Raw genomic sequence first — 16,093 nt, 5'->3', positions numbered from 1 at the left:
CTGCATGGTTGACACTCCTGCCCTAGGTCTAGGGCAACATTTAGCTTATTTTCTCCAGTATATTTGGCTTTTGCATTTTTGCTGAATAATACAAATTACATACTTACAACCCCTTATTTAAAAAAAAAAGGAAATCGATACTTATCTTTTGGACCAGTGCCGCTTCACTGCTGCCCTCCCATAGTCTCTTGGCATCAACATCCGGCTGAGACGTCAAGTGAACACTGAGAACACAGGAGCGGCGCCAGTCCAGGTGGTGAGTATGGATTTTATTTTTTATTATTTTCACCTTCCTGAGCTTCTTAAAAATATTTTGTCCGGTAGTGGCCATAGCCATAGTTTTAGATTACTAGTATACTTTTACGTATCAGTCTGTCAGTCCAATGGTGCGGAAATCATAACCAGGTCACCAGCACAATAAGAATAACCTTAAAATTCAAGACATTTAAATGCTACTAAAGAGCATGAACCATAGGTCTCTCCAGGCCGTGCGATCAGCTGCAGTCTTTACACCTTCTGCCACTATATACTGTTTGCTCTTTGTATTTGCTGGTGGCTGTTATCAGACCTGGAGAGACCTTTAACTCGTGCACCATAGCAGCACTTAAGTGTGCTGCATTTCAGTGATGTCTTTTTCGTATGTGCTGGTGACTGGTGTATAGTTTCCTTATCATTGAACTGATGTTCTTTTACTTCTAGTTTTATGTGTTTTATCTCTTGTTATAATAAACCTTCTGTTTCTCACTGAAACATGGATCCAGCAGTCGGACACAGCCCCTGCTGCTCTCTCATATGGCGGCCTACACTTCTCTCATACCCCCTGTCCTTACAACAGATCAGGTGGAGGTGTTGGTCTGCTCCTTTCAACAAAATGTACTTTTCAAGTTATCCCCCCAGTACCCTCACTTATCTTCCCTTCTTTTGAGGTCCACACAGTCAGACTCTACCGGCCCTACTCCCTGTGAGCGGCGGCTGTGTATCGTCCTCGGGCCCCTCCCGTCAGTTTCTGGATCATTTTGCCTCTTGGCTTCCTAACTTTCTATCCTGCGACATCCCCACTCTCATCATGGGGGACTTTAACATCTCAATTGGCGATCCTCTCTCCCCATCTGCTGTTCATCTTTTATCGCTAACCTCCTCCTTCGGCCTTTCACAGCTTACTAATTCTCCTACATATGAAGATGGAAATACTCTTGACCTGATCTTCGCCCGGCTCTGTTCAGTACATGACTTTACTAACTCTCCTCTTCCGCTCTCTGACCACAACTTTCTTTCATTCTCTGTCAATAACTGTCACCCTGCTCAAGACACCCCCACTTTCCACACTTACAGAAATATATTTGCCATTAACACCCAGAAATTTATGTAGACGTTGTGACGCGCCCCCTGGGCCGTGTGTGCACGTGTGTGGGATACCCGGAGCCGGGTCTCTGGGGGCTGTAGTCTCCGTGGCGGCGACCCGGTTCCGTGGCCCAGGGTGGTCAAACCAGTGTCAGTCTTTATAGGGTTTTTGTGGTTTAATGTCCGACTAAGCCACCCGTGGATTGCGGTCAGGGTGTACCGCCGCTGCGAGGCAGACCGCTGAGGCTGGTGTGGTGTGCGCAGCAAAGGATGGGATAACTCCCCACGGGAAGAGTATAGCCTCAGGGCAGGGAACGTGGATGATGGGAGTGATGGTGCACGAGCGCAGTAGTAATGACTCAGAGTCTTTGCAGTGCAGTTCAGGGTCTTTACTGATGATAATAAGGCAGATCCTCCCAGGAGTACTGGCTAGCATAAGAGGCCTGGTCAGTCTGTGAGCAAATAGGAGTTCCCCTGGCCAGGGGGAGTTGGAGGCCTCCCCGTCTGTCTGCACTCTTCTTGGCTACCTTGCTGTAAGCGAGTGGAAGGAAGTAGCCCACGTCCCTGAGTGTACCGTGTAGTGCTCACCCGTATGGCTGGTGACTTGGGGCCTTCTGATAGCCTTCGCTCCTCGATGGCGGTGCTGGTCCCTTGCTCGTGACTGAGCCTCCGGGCTTCTATGGCCAGAGGACCTGGAATCCCCTGCCGGCTGGTTTCTGCTGCTGGACTTAAAGATCCTTGCAGCCTCGGACTCCGGTGTCCGGTTCTTAGATTCTTCTGCCAGCTCTGCTTAGCTCCAGCCCCTGGTCTTCAGCTCCTGCTCCTACAGAGCTCCTTGCTGTTACTTTCCCTGTGTCTGGAACTAACTCCAGGCTCTGACTCTCTAACCCCACCCCAGATCCAGTTCATATAGGACAGGTTCCTCCCCTATCTGGTTTGGGACAGGAGGTGTTGCATGTTTAAGGGCTCCTGACCAGGAAACCTCCCACTTGCTCTCAGACGTAATATTTCTATTACTGTGGTAACCAGACCCCTGGAGTGCCACAGTTGTAATCATCATTGGCCCCAATCTCCTCCCTCTCATGTCCTGACTCTGCACTGAAGCATTATAACGAAATATTACTATGCGCCCTGGATGAAGCCGCACTCCTACATACTGTATAGAACAACTCGGCACAGACCATGACACAACCATGGCACATACTGCAAACACCTTTTCTCCAGCGGTGCTCCAGGTGCGCTGAACAGCTGTGGAGAAAATCTAATCTGGCATAAGATTTCATCCATTATAAATTTACGCTTAAAACATGCAACTCTGCCTTTCACCTCTCGAAACAAACCTACTTTAACAACCTCATCCTCTCACTATCCAATAATCTTAAACGCCTCTTTCACTCCCTCCTTAATCAAACAGCTCAGGCCCTGACCACTGACCTCAGTTCTGATGACCTGGCCAATTATTTCAAAATTTTCTTCAAAATCATGTTCCTACCATCCATGCAGTGATTAGCCTCTGTCTGTACTGTACACATACTGGCTGGCGACCAGTTCATGTAGTGTTATGTACTTACCCTATTTAGTATATTAAGGGTGTATTATACAATATAATTACATGTTACCTTTTGTGTCTTCCCTATTTCCTCATAGACTGTAAGCTTGCGAGCAGGGCCCTCACTCCTTTTGATATCTGAGTTATGCTTATTCTGTAACGTCTGTATTGTCTGTACAAGTCCCCTTCCCCCCCTAAAATTGTAAAGTGCTGCGGAATATGTTGGCGCTATAAAAATAAAAATTATTATTATTATGAAGTGTATTAAGTTATAATTTATACTGAATTTGTGTGAGTATAGATGGTATAAACACAACTGGCTTTTGGTATTGGCTTGATACTGATGTATAGGTGTGTCTATATGTCTCTGTGGAGCATTTTGTGAAAGTTCAGTTTCCCTTTAATTTACAGTTATTATTAGGATTGTCCCTTTTATGAGTGAGAGTGATTACACAGCACCTAAAAGACAATTCTGGGAATTATTAATTTGTGTGGATAGATGTGATATTACAGAGATTAATAATTTACTGCATATGTTAATTTGTTTCCTTGAAGAAAAAGTTGGTCATTTTGATGCACACCATCTCTACACCGTAATTTGTGACTTAGCCATAGGGACTGGGTCTCCTGCGGCCTGACAAAATTTACTATAACTCATTGCAGAAATTGATCAGAAACATAGGCTAAAGGCTCCCCATACATATTAAACGAATATCGGATGAATATTGACCAGTTCGATATCCAGGGGCACCGTCCGAGTGACGGTTACGAGAAATGTTGGTAGCGCATGTCCGATTTCGGCCTGCATTGTTTTCCCAGAGATAAGCCACTGACCAACAAGTCACCCGGCGGCTTACTCATAGAGAACACAGCAGGAGCGCTCAACCTGTGTATGAGAGAGTCGGCTGAGATGGCTGTCGGCCAAACGATTGGTGGAAGCTCGGCCAAACAGCAGTCTAATGTGAATAACCAGCTCAAGATTCTGGAATTGTGGATTGTAGCCCCTTTTGGCAGATGAGTTCAGTGCCTGTATCCAGGTGTTAAAGGGAATCTGTCAGTAGGATCAACTTTCCAATATGGGCATGTAGGTCATAGGAAGCTGAATAAAATGATACTTTTATATACATGCCTCTAATGTCTTATTCCAGAGAAATCCACAATTTTCTTAATACAGGGGGTGAAATAAGTATTGCATTTTCTAAGTAAATATATTTTTAAAGGTGCTATTGACATGAAATTATCACCAGATGTCGATAACAACCCATCCAATCCACACAGGCAAATAAATCATACCATAGATGTCCATAAATTAAGTTATGTGTAATAATGATAAATGTATCAACAAACTAATGTAGAAGAAGAAAGGTGTCTAAATGTCCGCGCTCCTCCGCATACAATGATGATCTCGTGTCTGATGGATAGATGTAAGAATTGCATTAAATAAAATCAAATGCGTTTCACGGACGCCCCGTGTAGTTTTAGGCTGATCTCTCACCTTCCTCATGATCAAGGATACCCCACGAGGTGAGATTTTGCATGGTGCCCCAGATCGATGTCGATTGACAGTCATTTTGTATTTCTTCCATTTTCTTACTATTGCACCAACAGTTGTCTTTCTCACCCAGCGTCTTACTTATTGTTTTGTAGCCCATTCCAGCTTTGTGCAGGTCTATGATTTTGTCCCTGGCATCCTTAAAAAGCTCTTTGGTCTTGCCCATGTTGTAGAGGTTAGTGTCTTATTAATTGAGTCTGTGGACAGGAGTCTTTTATACAGGTGACTATGTAAGACAGCTGTCTTTAATGCAGGTAACCAGTTGATTAGGAGCATCTAACTGGTCTGTAGGAGCCAGAACTCATAATGGTTTGTAGGGGATCAAATACTTATTTCTCACTGAAAAATGCAAGTAAATTTATCTAATTTATACAATGTGATTTTCTTGATTTTTTTTTGGGATATTTGATCTCTCAATGTTAACATTAACCTACCCTTAAAATTATAGACTGTTCATGTCTTTGTCAGTGGGCAAACTTACAAAAACAGCAATGGATCAAATAATTATTTCCTTCATTGTATATGCGAGGTCTTTGTATTTACTGAATTTGGTGAATTTCATATTTAACATAATTTTTTCTTGAACATTATGTGGCCATTTGTACTGCGAGTATTGGTATTTTATGTGATTCTGCCCTATTGAATTAAATAGGCGTCTAGTAGTGCTCGCACAGCATTAAATATTTACTCTGTCTGCTAAATGGAAATCAGATGCCAGAACGGAAACCGCTGAGCTTCCAAGTCTTCACTTTCTGCTGGATTTATCTGCCAGTGGGAAGACAAACATACCCACCCATGTGCCATACTGCATCACATAAATTACTGCCATGATTGATGTATTTGTGTATGGAGCGAGCAGAATGGATTTAATAATAATTTGTTAGTATTGACATATATAATAGGAGGTTTTCATGACTGAGGTCTCTGTGAGGCCAGCAGATGTGCGGAGCTCTGGACCTGTAAGAGCTGTCAGATTCCAGTCTCTGAGACTTCTGGCCTGTACTTCACAGCAATAAGTTGTTACTAAGCAACTGTTTATTTCTATAATCTGATTTATTAAAGGGGTTGTCCGGTGATTTTTTTTTTCCAAATGCATCAGACTAGATTGAAAGCTATAACACTTTCCCTCCTCGATCGCCCACAGTTCCAGTTATGGCTCGAATCTAGTTCCCGCTGGTCGCTTCTTCCTAGTCCTAGCTCAGCATGTCTGACATAAATGGACATCCCCTCTCAGCCAATCACCCACTGAGGAGGGTCAGTGCTGCAGCCGGTGATTGTCTGAGAGGTCATTTCCTGCTCTTTCTGGTTTGTTGGGGACAACACCAGGAAGGAGACACCAGGTGAGCAGCAGATCGGGAACTGTGGATGGTCCAGAGGGGGGATATTGTTTCGTTTATAACTTTAAACCAGTCTGAATTCTGTAAAAAAAAACAATCCTGGACATCCCATTATAAGGAAGGTGTTTACTACCTAATATACTTATATAGTTATATAATGAAATGAAGTTAGTTATGTCAGATGTAGTATTATTATTATTATTATTATAGAAGTGTTGATATTGAAAAAAGAAAGCACACCATTTCTCTACCTACCTAGGTCCAGCTCTGCCTCTCCGTTGCTGTCCTGGTTTTTGTTGACTGGCTGCAGTGATGATGACATGACTACAGGGTACGCAAGCGGTCGAGCCAATCCCTGGACTCAGTAGATGTGGAAATGTAGACAACATGAACCAATGAGCCTTATGATTAGCTGCAGTAGTCGCGATGTTACCGCTGCATTTTGTCAACAAATACTGGAACAGCAGCAAAGAGTGCTGGACCTGGGGAGGGATTTTTGTGTTTATTTATTTATTTTTTTATCTGCAATCCTTTTCTAAAAAAAAATTATATACATGTCATGTAGATGTAGAAGTTTTGACACCCCTGGTCAAAATCATTGTTATTGTGAACAGTTAAGCAAGTTGAAGATGAAATGATCGCTAAAAGGCCTAAAGTTAAAGATGACACATTTCCTTTGTATTTTAGGCAAAATGTATATACAGTTGAAGCCAGAAGTTTACATACACTATATAAAAAGACACATATGAACGTTTTTCTCAATATTTCACATGAAATCAGAATAAACCTTTTGTTACGCTCGCGCCCGGACTAACTGGCGTGAGTGTGATTAGTGATCCCACTGTACCATGAACCGAGGAGTGCCTGGAGGGGCGTAACTAAGTATCAACCCGATCTGACCAAGGTCGCACTGCGGCTTAGTCGACTCCATGGACCAAGGAGGAACCGAGCAGAGGGACCAGGTGCGACTCCAGGTCAGACCCCGGTCACAGTTGTTGACCCACACCGGGGAAGGAATGCAGGAACAGGCAGGTTAGACTGGCATACAGGCATGTGGGTATTGGCAAGTACGGCTGGTATGCAGACAGGTGGGTACTGGCAAGTACGGCTGGTATGCAGACAGATGGGCACTGGCAAGCATGGCTGGTATGCAGACAGGTGGGCACTGGCAAGCACGGCTGGTATGCAGACCGGGAGATACTGGCAAGCACGGCTGGAGTGCAGACAGGGAGGTACTAGCAGGTTGGAGCGCAGGCTGGATAGGGTCCCATAGAGACTGGGAGACAGGTACAGAGCCGCAGATGCGGTAGACAAGCAGAGTAAAGCGAAACCGCCGGAGCGGAGGACAAGGCAGAGCAGAGAGAAACTGCTGGTGCGGTGAGCAAGCAGAGCGGAGCGAAAACCGCAGGTGCGGTGGGCAAGACAGAGCAGAGCGGAACAGCCGGAGCGGTGGACAAGGCAGAGCAGAGCGGAACCGCAGGTGTGGTGGGCAAGGCAAAGCAGAGCGGAACCGCCGGAGCGGTGGGCAAGGCAGAGCAGAGAGAAGCCGCCGGAGCAGTGGGCAAGGCAGAGCAGAGAGAAACCGCAGGTGCAGTGGACAATGCAGAGCAGAGCGGAACCGCCGGAGCGGTGGGCAAGGCAGAGCAGAGAGAAGCCGCCGGAGCAGTGGACAAGGCAGAGCAGAGAGAAGCTGCCGGAGCGGTAGGTAAGTCAGAGCAGAGAGAAACCGCTGGTGCAGTGAGCAAGGCAGAGCAGAGAGAAGCCGCCGGAGCAGTGGGCGAGTCAGAGCAGAGAGAAACCACCAGAGCGGTGGGCAAGTCAGAGCAGAGGGAAGCCGCCGGAGCGGTGGGCAAGTCAGAGCAGAGAGAAACCGCCGGAGCGGTGGGCAAGCAGAGCCGAACAGGGCTGAAGGTGCAGGCAGAGAGGACAGGGCTCTATTCACATGGAACAGACTGGAAAATACAGGAGGATGGCTAGAACACAGGAGGAATATACGGAGGAAGGGGAAAGGGACAAGCAGAACCAGATACACACAAGGTACTTCCTATGAAGTAGCCAGTGGACACAAAACTCACAAACAGAAGTACAGAGACAACGAGTTGGAGTTAGGTGCAGGTTCAGATGCTGCAGGAAAAGGGAAGGTACGGACATAGAGACAAACAGGTAACAGGCTAGGATACAGTTCAGACAGGAACTGCTACTGCAATGAGATACAAGAACGAGCCTGGATATACAGCCCCCAGAGTGGCGGAAACAGACTAGAAACAGGACAGGACCTGGCAATTCAGCAGCAAAGACTGAGTGAAGGTGTTGCTCAGGCCCCTCCTTCTGGATGGAGGGGGTTTAAATATCCAGTGACTCACAGCAATAGGCTGGAGACGCATACAGCCGCTATAAGAATCAGGAAGTAACCGGGCCGCCGCCCTAAGCAGTCAGTCAAGAGACATGCACACAGCATGAACTGGAGCAAGGTTTGTAGGCTGGACTGACAGGTAAGATTGCGGTCTTGCATAGTGGGAGGTGGTGCACTATGCAAGCACGCCGCCAGGGATGTTACACCTTTCCCGTTTTAGGTCAATTAGGAGTACCATAATTTTTAATATTTGCCAAATGCCAGAATAATGAGAGAGAGAGAATGTTTTAAGGCATTTTTATTACTTATTGCAAAGTCAAAAGTTTACATACACTAAGATTACTATGACTTTAAACAATTCTGGACTGCCCATATGATGATGTCATGTGTTTGGAAGCTTCTGATAATTTTTTGCCAACATCTGAGTTAAGTAGAGACACACCTATGGATGTATTTTAATGCACACCTGAAACACACTGCTTCTTTGTGTAGCATCATGGAAAAGTCTAAAGAAATCAGCCAAGATATCAGGAAGAAAATTGTGGACTTGCGCAAGTCTGGCTCATCCTTGGGTACAATTTTAAGATACCTGAAGGTGCCTCGTTCATCTGTACAAACAATTATACACAAGTACAAACAATATGGGAATGTCCAGCCATCATACCGCACAGGAAGGAGACGGGTTGTATGTCCCAGAGATGAATGTGCTTTGGTCCGACATGTGCATATCAACCCAAAGACAAAAGCAAAACACCTTTTGAAGATGATGGCGGAAGCTGGTAAGATAGTGTCAATAACCACAGTAAAATAAGTACTGTATCAACATGGGCTGAAAGGCCACTCTGCCAGGAAGAAGCCATTACTCTAAAAGAAACATAAAAAAGCCAGATTAATGTTTGCAAATGCACACAGGAACAAAGACCTTAATTTTTGGAGATATGTCCTGTGGTCTGATGAAACTAAAATTTTATTTTTTGTGCATAATGACCATCGTTACGTTTGGAGGAAAAAGGGAGAAGTTTGGAAGCCTAAAAACAGCATCCTGACTGTGAAACACGGGGGTGGCAGCATCATGTTGTGGGGTTGTTTTGCTGCAGGAGAAACTGGTGCACTTCACAAAATAGATGGCATCATGAAAAAAGAAGATTATGTGGCAATACTGAAGCAACGTCTCAAGACATCAGCCAGGAAGTTAAAGCTTGGGGGGAAATGGGTCTTCCAAATGGACAGTGACCCGAAGAATACTGCCAAAATGGTAACAAAGTGGCTTAACCCCTTAACGACCGCTGTAATGCATTTTTACAGCGGCAGTTAAGGGTACTTATTCCTCAGCGGAGAGAGATGTCAGAGTAGAGAGAAATTAAGTTCCCCAAGCCCTCCCGGTACCTCCGCCGTCCCTTGATCTCCCCCGGATCATCCCCCGGCCCTCTGGCATCATGCTGCAGAAAAAAAATGGCGGGCACATGTGCAGTGCGCCCGCGGAGATCTGCTAGCTGGTCCCCGGCAACAACAGAAAATTTTCCCTATTGATTCCTTTTGATCACTGTGATAAACCCTATCACAGTGATCAAAATAAAAAAATAAATAAATCAAACCCCCCCTTTGTACCACCTTAGTTAGATAAAAATTATAAAATAAAAAATATATTTTTTCCCATTCTTTGCAGTTAGGGTAAGGGTTGTGGTAGGGTTAGGGTTGTTTTAGGGTTAGGATTAAGGTTAGGGTTGTGTTAGGGTTAGAGTTGTGTTAGGGTTAGGGTTTTGTTAGGGTTAGGGTTGTGTTAGGGTTAGGATTAGGGTTAGGGTTTTGTTAGGGTTAGGGTTGTGTTAGGGTTAGGATTAGGGTCAGGGTTAGGGTTGGGTTAGGGTTGTGTTAGGGTTAGGGTTGTGTTACGGTTGGGATTTTTTCAAAAGTAAAGAAAAAAAAGTGATGACGATATGGCAGCTAGTGTTGAGCGCAAGTGCTCACTACTTGAGTTTGCTTTGGGTGCTCGGGTATGCACCAAGCATCACTGGTGCTCGAGCGACATGCTCAAGTCCTCGTCTTGCATGTTTCGCGGCTGTTATACAGCCAAGAAATAATATGCGGGGATTGCCTGCCATACACGAGCAATCTCCACATGTTTTTTTTGGGGTGTCTAACAACCATGCGGGGCAGGGACTCGAGCATGTCACTCGAGCACCCGCGATACTTGGTGCATACCCGAGTACCCGATGCAAACTCAAGTAGCAAGCACTTGCGCTCAAGACTAATGACAACTTATTCAATATGACCTAATGTTATCAAATTCTGTGTTTTACCTCTGGGTTCAAAATGTTCACTATACGCCTTTATAAAATCCTTGAGGGGTCTAGTTTCCAAAATGGGGTCACTTGTGGGGGGTTTCCACTGTTTTGGCGCATCAGGGGCTCTCCAAACGCGTCATGGCGTCCGCTCTTGATTCCAGCCAATTTTGTGTTCAAAAAGTCACACAGTGCTCCTTCCCTTCTGAACCCTGTCTTGTACCCAAACAGTGGTTTTCCCCCACATATGGGGTATCGGCTTACTCAGGAGTAATTGTACAACAAATTGTGCGATGCAATTTCTCCTGTTACTTTTATGAAAATGCAAAATTGGGGGCTGAAAAACATTTTTGTGGGAAAAATGAGAAAATTTTATTTTTACGGCTCAATGTTTTAAACTTTTGTGAAGCACCTGGGGGTTGATGGTGCTCACCACACATTTAGATAAGTTCCCTGAGGGGTCTAGTTTCCAAAATGGTGTCAATTGTAGGAGGTTTCCACTGTTTAGGCACATCAGGGGCTCCCCAAACGCAACATGGCATCCGGTAATTATGCAACAAATTTTACATTCAAAAAGTCAAATGTGCTCCTTCCCTTCCATACCCTGTCGTGCACCCAAACAGTGGTTTCCCCCCACATATGGGGTATCGGCGTGCTCAGGAGAAATTGCACAACAAATTTTGGGGTCCATTTTTTCCTGTTACCCTTGTGGAAATAAAAAATTTGGGTCTAAAGTAACATTTTTGTGAAAAAAGTTAAATGTTCATTTTTTCCTTCCATGTTGCTTCAATTTCTGTAAAGCACGTGAAGGGTTAATAAACTTCTTGTATGTGGTTTTGAGCACCTTGAGGGGTGCAGTTTTTTGGGTATTTTCTGTCATGTTGACCCCTCGAAGTCACTTCAAATGTGATGTGGTCCATAAAAAAATGGTTTTGTAAATTTCGTTGGAAAAGGTAGAAATGGCTGGTCAACTTTTAACTTTTATAACTTCCAAACACAAAAATATTTTGTTGCAAAAATTGTGCTGATGTAAAGTAGACGTGAGGGAAATGTTATTTATTAACTATTTTTTGTGACTTATCTCTCTGATTTAAGGGCATAAAAATTAAAAGTTTGAAAATTGCAAAATTTTCAAAATTTTCGTCAAATTTCCGTTTTTTTCATAAATAAACGCAAGTCATATCAAAGAAATTTTACCACTATCATGAAGTACGATATGTCATGAAAAAACATTCTCAGAATCAGTGGGATCCGTTGAAGTGTTCCAGAGTAATTACCTCATAAAGTGACAGTGGTCAGAATTGTAAAAAATAGTTAATAAATAACATTTCCCACATGTCTACTTTACATCAGCACAATTTTGTAAGAACAATTTTTTTTTGTTAGGGAGCTATAAGGGTTAAAAGTTGACCAGCGATTTCTCATTTTAACAACAAAATTTACAAAACCATTTTTTTAGAGACCACATCACATTTGACGTGACTTTGAATGGGCCTTTATGACAGAAATACCCAAAAGTGACACCATTCTAAAAACTGCACCCCTCAAGGTGCTCAAAACCACATTCAAGAAGTTTATTAACCCTTCAGGTGCTTCACAGGAATTTTTGGAATGTGGAAGAAAAAAATGAACATTTAACTTTTTTTCACAAAAATGTTACTTTAGACCCAAATTTTTCTATTTTCGCAGGGGTAACAGGAAAAAATGAACCCCAAAATTTGTTGTGCAATTTCTCCTGAGTAAGGCGATACCCCATATGTGGGGGAAAACCACTGTTTGGCCGCACGGCAGGGTTCGGAAGGGAAGGAGCGCCATTTGACTTTTTGAATGTAAAATTTGGTTGAATAATAAGCGGATGCCATGTTGCGTTTGGGGAGCCCCTGATGTGCCTAAACAGTGGAAACTCCCCACAAGTGACACCATTTAGGAAACTAGAAACTAGGAAACTAGAGAACTTACCTAGATGCGTGGTGTGCACGTTGAATCCCCAGGTGCTTTACAGAAGTTTATAACATTGAGCCGTAAAACTAAAATTTTCACATTTTTCCAACAAAAATGTTTTTCAGTCCCCAATTTTGCATTTTCATATGGGTAACAGGAGAAATTGCACCATGCAGTTTGTTGTGCAATTTCTCCTGAGTAAGCCGATACCCCATATATGGGGGAAAACCACTGTTTGGACGCACGGCAGAGTTCGGAAGGGTAGGAGCGCCATTTGACTTTTTGAATGTAAAATTTGCTTGAGTAATTAGCGGATGTGCCCCTGATGTGCCTAAACAGTGGAAACCCCCCACAAGTGACACCATTTTGGAAACTAGACCCCTTAGGGAACTTATCTAGATGTGTCTGTGAGCTTCACAGAAGTTTATAACATTGAACCATAAAAATAACATTTTCACATTTTTTCAACAAAAATGTTTTTCAGCCCCCAATTTTGCATTTTCATAAGGGTAACAGGTTGCGTTTTGGAGTCCCTGATGTGCCTAAATAGTGGAAACCACCCCACCCTCCCCCCAGTGACTCCATTTTGTAAGCAACACCCCTCCAGGATTTTATCAAGGGGTATAGTGAACATTTTGAACCCAGAGGTACGACACAGAATTTGATAACATTAAGTCATCATATTGAATAAGTTGTCATTAGTCTTCAGTGCAAGTGCTCGCTATTTGAGTTTGCATCAGGTACTAGGGTATGCACCAAGTGACATGCTTGAGTCCCTGCCCCGCATGTTTTTTTATTAGACACGCAAAAAAAACCATGTAGGGATCGCTCGTGCATGGCTGGCAATCCCCGCAAGGTTTTTTTGGCTGTACAACAGCTGCAAAACATTTGGGGAGGAGACTCGAGCATGTCACTCGAGCACCCGCCATACTCGGTGCATACCCAAGCACCCAATGCAAACTCAAGCAGCGAGTGCTTGCGCTCACTAGTCACCATATCGTCGTCATTTTTTTTCCTTTACTTCTGAAAAAATCCCAACCCCAACCCGAACCTTAGCCCAACCCTAACCCTAGCCTAACCCTAACCCTAGCCCAACCCTAATCTAGCCCAACCCTAGCCCAACCTCAACCCTAGCCCAACCCTAACCCCAACCCTATCCCCAACCCTAGCCCAACCCTAACCCTAGCCTAACCCTAACCCTAGTCCAACCCTAATCTAGCCCAACCCTAGCCCAACCTCAACCCTAGCCCAACCCTAACCCCAACCCTAACCCCAACCCTAGCCCAACCCTAACCCTAGCCAAACGTTAACCCAAACCCTAGCACAACCCTAGCATAACCCTAACCCTAGCACAACCCTAACCCTAAAGTTTATTTTTTACGCCGTTCCTCGTGTGGTATAAGTGATTAGACGACGTTATTCCTCGGGTCGGTGCAATTACAGCGATGCCAGATTCATATCGGGTTTTTATGATTGACAGCTGTCACACACTAAAAGACGCATTTTTTTGCAAAAACTAGTTTTTGCATCGCCATATTTTGAGAGCTATAATTTTTCCATATTTCGGCCGACAGAGTCATGTGACAGCTTGTTTTTTGCGGGACAAGTTGACGTTTTTATCGGTGTCATTTTCGGGCAAATTACATTTTTTGATCGCTTTCTATTCCGATTTTTGGGAGGCAGAATAAACAAAAGCCAACAATTCAGGATTTTTTTTTTATGCCGTTCTGTGTGTGGTAAAATTGATGAGGTAGCTTTATTCTTCGGGTCAGTACGTTTACAGCGGTACCGCATTTTTTTTTATTATTATATTTTGGCGCTTTTACACCATAAAAACTATATAACTTTTTTATTTTTCTGATGTCGGAGCTGTATTGCGGCTTGTTTTTTTGCGGGACAAGATGACGTTTTCAGCGGTACCATTTTTATTTACATTCATCTTTTTGATCGCGTTTTACTCCATTTATTGTTTGGCGGTATGATAAAACATCGTTTTATGTTTCTTTTTTTTTCTTTTTTTTTTACCGTGTTCACTAAAAGGGTTAACTAGTGGGACAGTTTTATAGGCCAGGTCGTTCCGGACGCGGCGATACCAAATATATGTACTTTTATTGGTTTATTATTTTGTTTTCATAAGATTATTTATTTATGGGTACAATATATATATTTTTTTATTTTTTTCATTTTTTTAAAAAATATTTTTACAAATTTTTTTTTTTTCACTTTCTGACATTTTTATTACTTGTTCACTATGGGACTTTCGCTTTTTGCAGACTGATCGCCTGCATGGCATAGAGAGCAGCAGCTCCCTATGCCATGCAGCCTGTCAGCGCTGCACAGGGAGAAGTTACTTTGGTCGTGCACTGTGCATGACCAAAGCAACTTCCTGCCTCCTGTTGACCCGGATGTTGTCATGATGACGTCAGGTCACCATGGCAACATCCGGGACTTGATTCAGACGCCGCTGGACGCCGGCAGAGAAGGTAAGTATCGCGCTTACCTCCTCTTGCCACTGGAATGCTGCAATCGATTTAGATCGCAGCATTTCGGGGGTTAATGTGCCGCACCGCTCCCTGCACATAGCACAGGGTGTCAGCTGTGACAATCAGCTGACACCTGGCGGCGATCTCGCCCGCACCGCTTGTATCAGGCCCATAAGGCCCAGGGCACAGATACGTACTAATACGCCCTGGGTCAGAAAGGGGTTAAGGGCAATGGTACCAAATACTAATGAAATGTATGTAAACTTTTGACTTTGCAGTAAGTAATAAAAATGGCTTAAAACATTTTTTCTCTCATTATTCTGGCGTTTGGCAAATATTAAAAATTGTGGTAATCCTAATTGACCTAAAACAGGATTTATTCTGACCTAAAACAAGGTTTATTCTGATTTCATGTCAGATATTGATAAAAACATGCATGTGTGTCTTTTTATATAGTGTATGTAAATTTCTTGTTTCAACTGCGGTCCAAATCGAGAAGTCTGCAGTGATTTCAAGGATTTCCTAGTTTCTGAGCCAGGATACCTCCGGTATACATCTGGCGTTATACATACCAGAACCTGTCCATACACTTGTATGGAGCAAGCCCGCGCCCCAACTAGAGACGTGCCCGTCCAGTGGGTGTGGCTGACTAGTGGCCGCGCCCACTGGACGGGCTCTGGCCAGGAGCCACACAGAGTGACTGTAGACTTATCGATTTGGACAGGACAACCCCTTTAAGCATCATTTCTGTAAGCAGTAATAAAGATTGGTAAAGTTTTCCCATGATTAATATTATTACTAAGAATAGAAGCAGCATTGTGGGTCAGGACACAATGCAGGTTAAAAGAAGTGACTCTTAAAGGGGTTGTCCCACGAACAAAACTTAATTTTAATCAATAGATATTGTAATAATAATAACTTCCACAATTGGATGTATTTAAATAAAATGTTCCTGTGCTGAGATAATCTTATACATGTGCCCCTGCTGTGTACTGTGTAATGGCTGTGTCTCACCATACAGGAACATGGTCTGATCATACCACAGCTCCTGGACAGGGGAGGAAGCAAAAGAGTATACAGACATTACAGCAGGGGATCACAGCTGATTCTTTTTGTGAGGTAAAACATTTCACTGCCTGTTGTTAAACAATCTTTTACTTCAAAGAAAGAATCAGCTGTGATCCCCTGCTGTAATGTCTGTATAGTCTTTTGCTTCCTCCCCTGTCCAGGAGCTGTGGTATGATCAGACCATGTT

The 16,093-nt window shown here is 43.8% G+C and overlaps 1 protein-coding gene across 1 annotated transcript in view; it reads left to right on the top strand.

The window, feature by feature from the left end:
• Positions 1-16,093, top strand: part of ZDHHC2 (zDHHC palmitoyltransferase 2) — a 125,411-nt gene that overhangs the window by 77,795 nt on the left and 31,523 nt on the right. The gene's annotated exons all lie outside the window — the stretch shown is intronic.

The sequence above is a fragment of the Phyllobates terribilis genome, unplaced genomic scaffold (genome assembly GCF_046119375.1).
Source record: "Phyllobates terribilis strain yellow unplaced genomic scaffold, ASM4611937v1 Scaffold_1__5_contigs__length_1240528914, whole genome shotgun sequence".
Classification (NCBI taxonomy): Eukaryota; Metazoa; Chordata; class Amphibia; order Anura; family Dendrobatidae; genus Phyllobates; species Phyllobates terribilis.
Note: the sequence above shows the minus strand (reverse complement) of the source record. Positions and strands in the feature narration are given on the sequence as shown.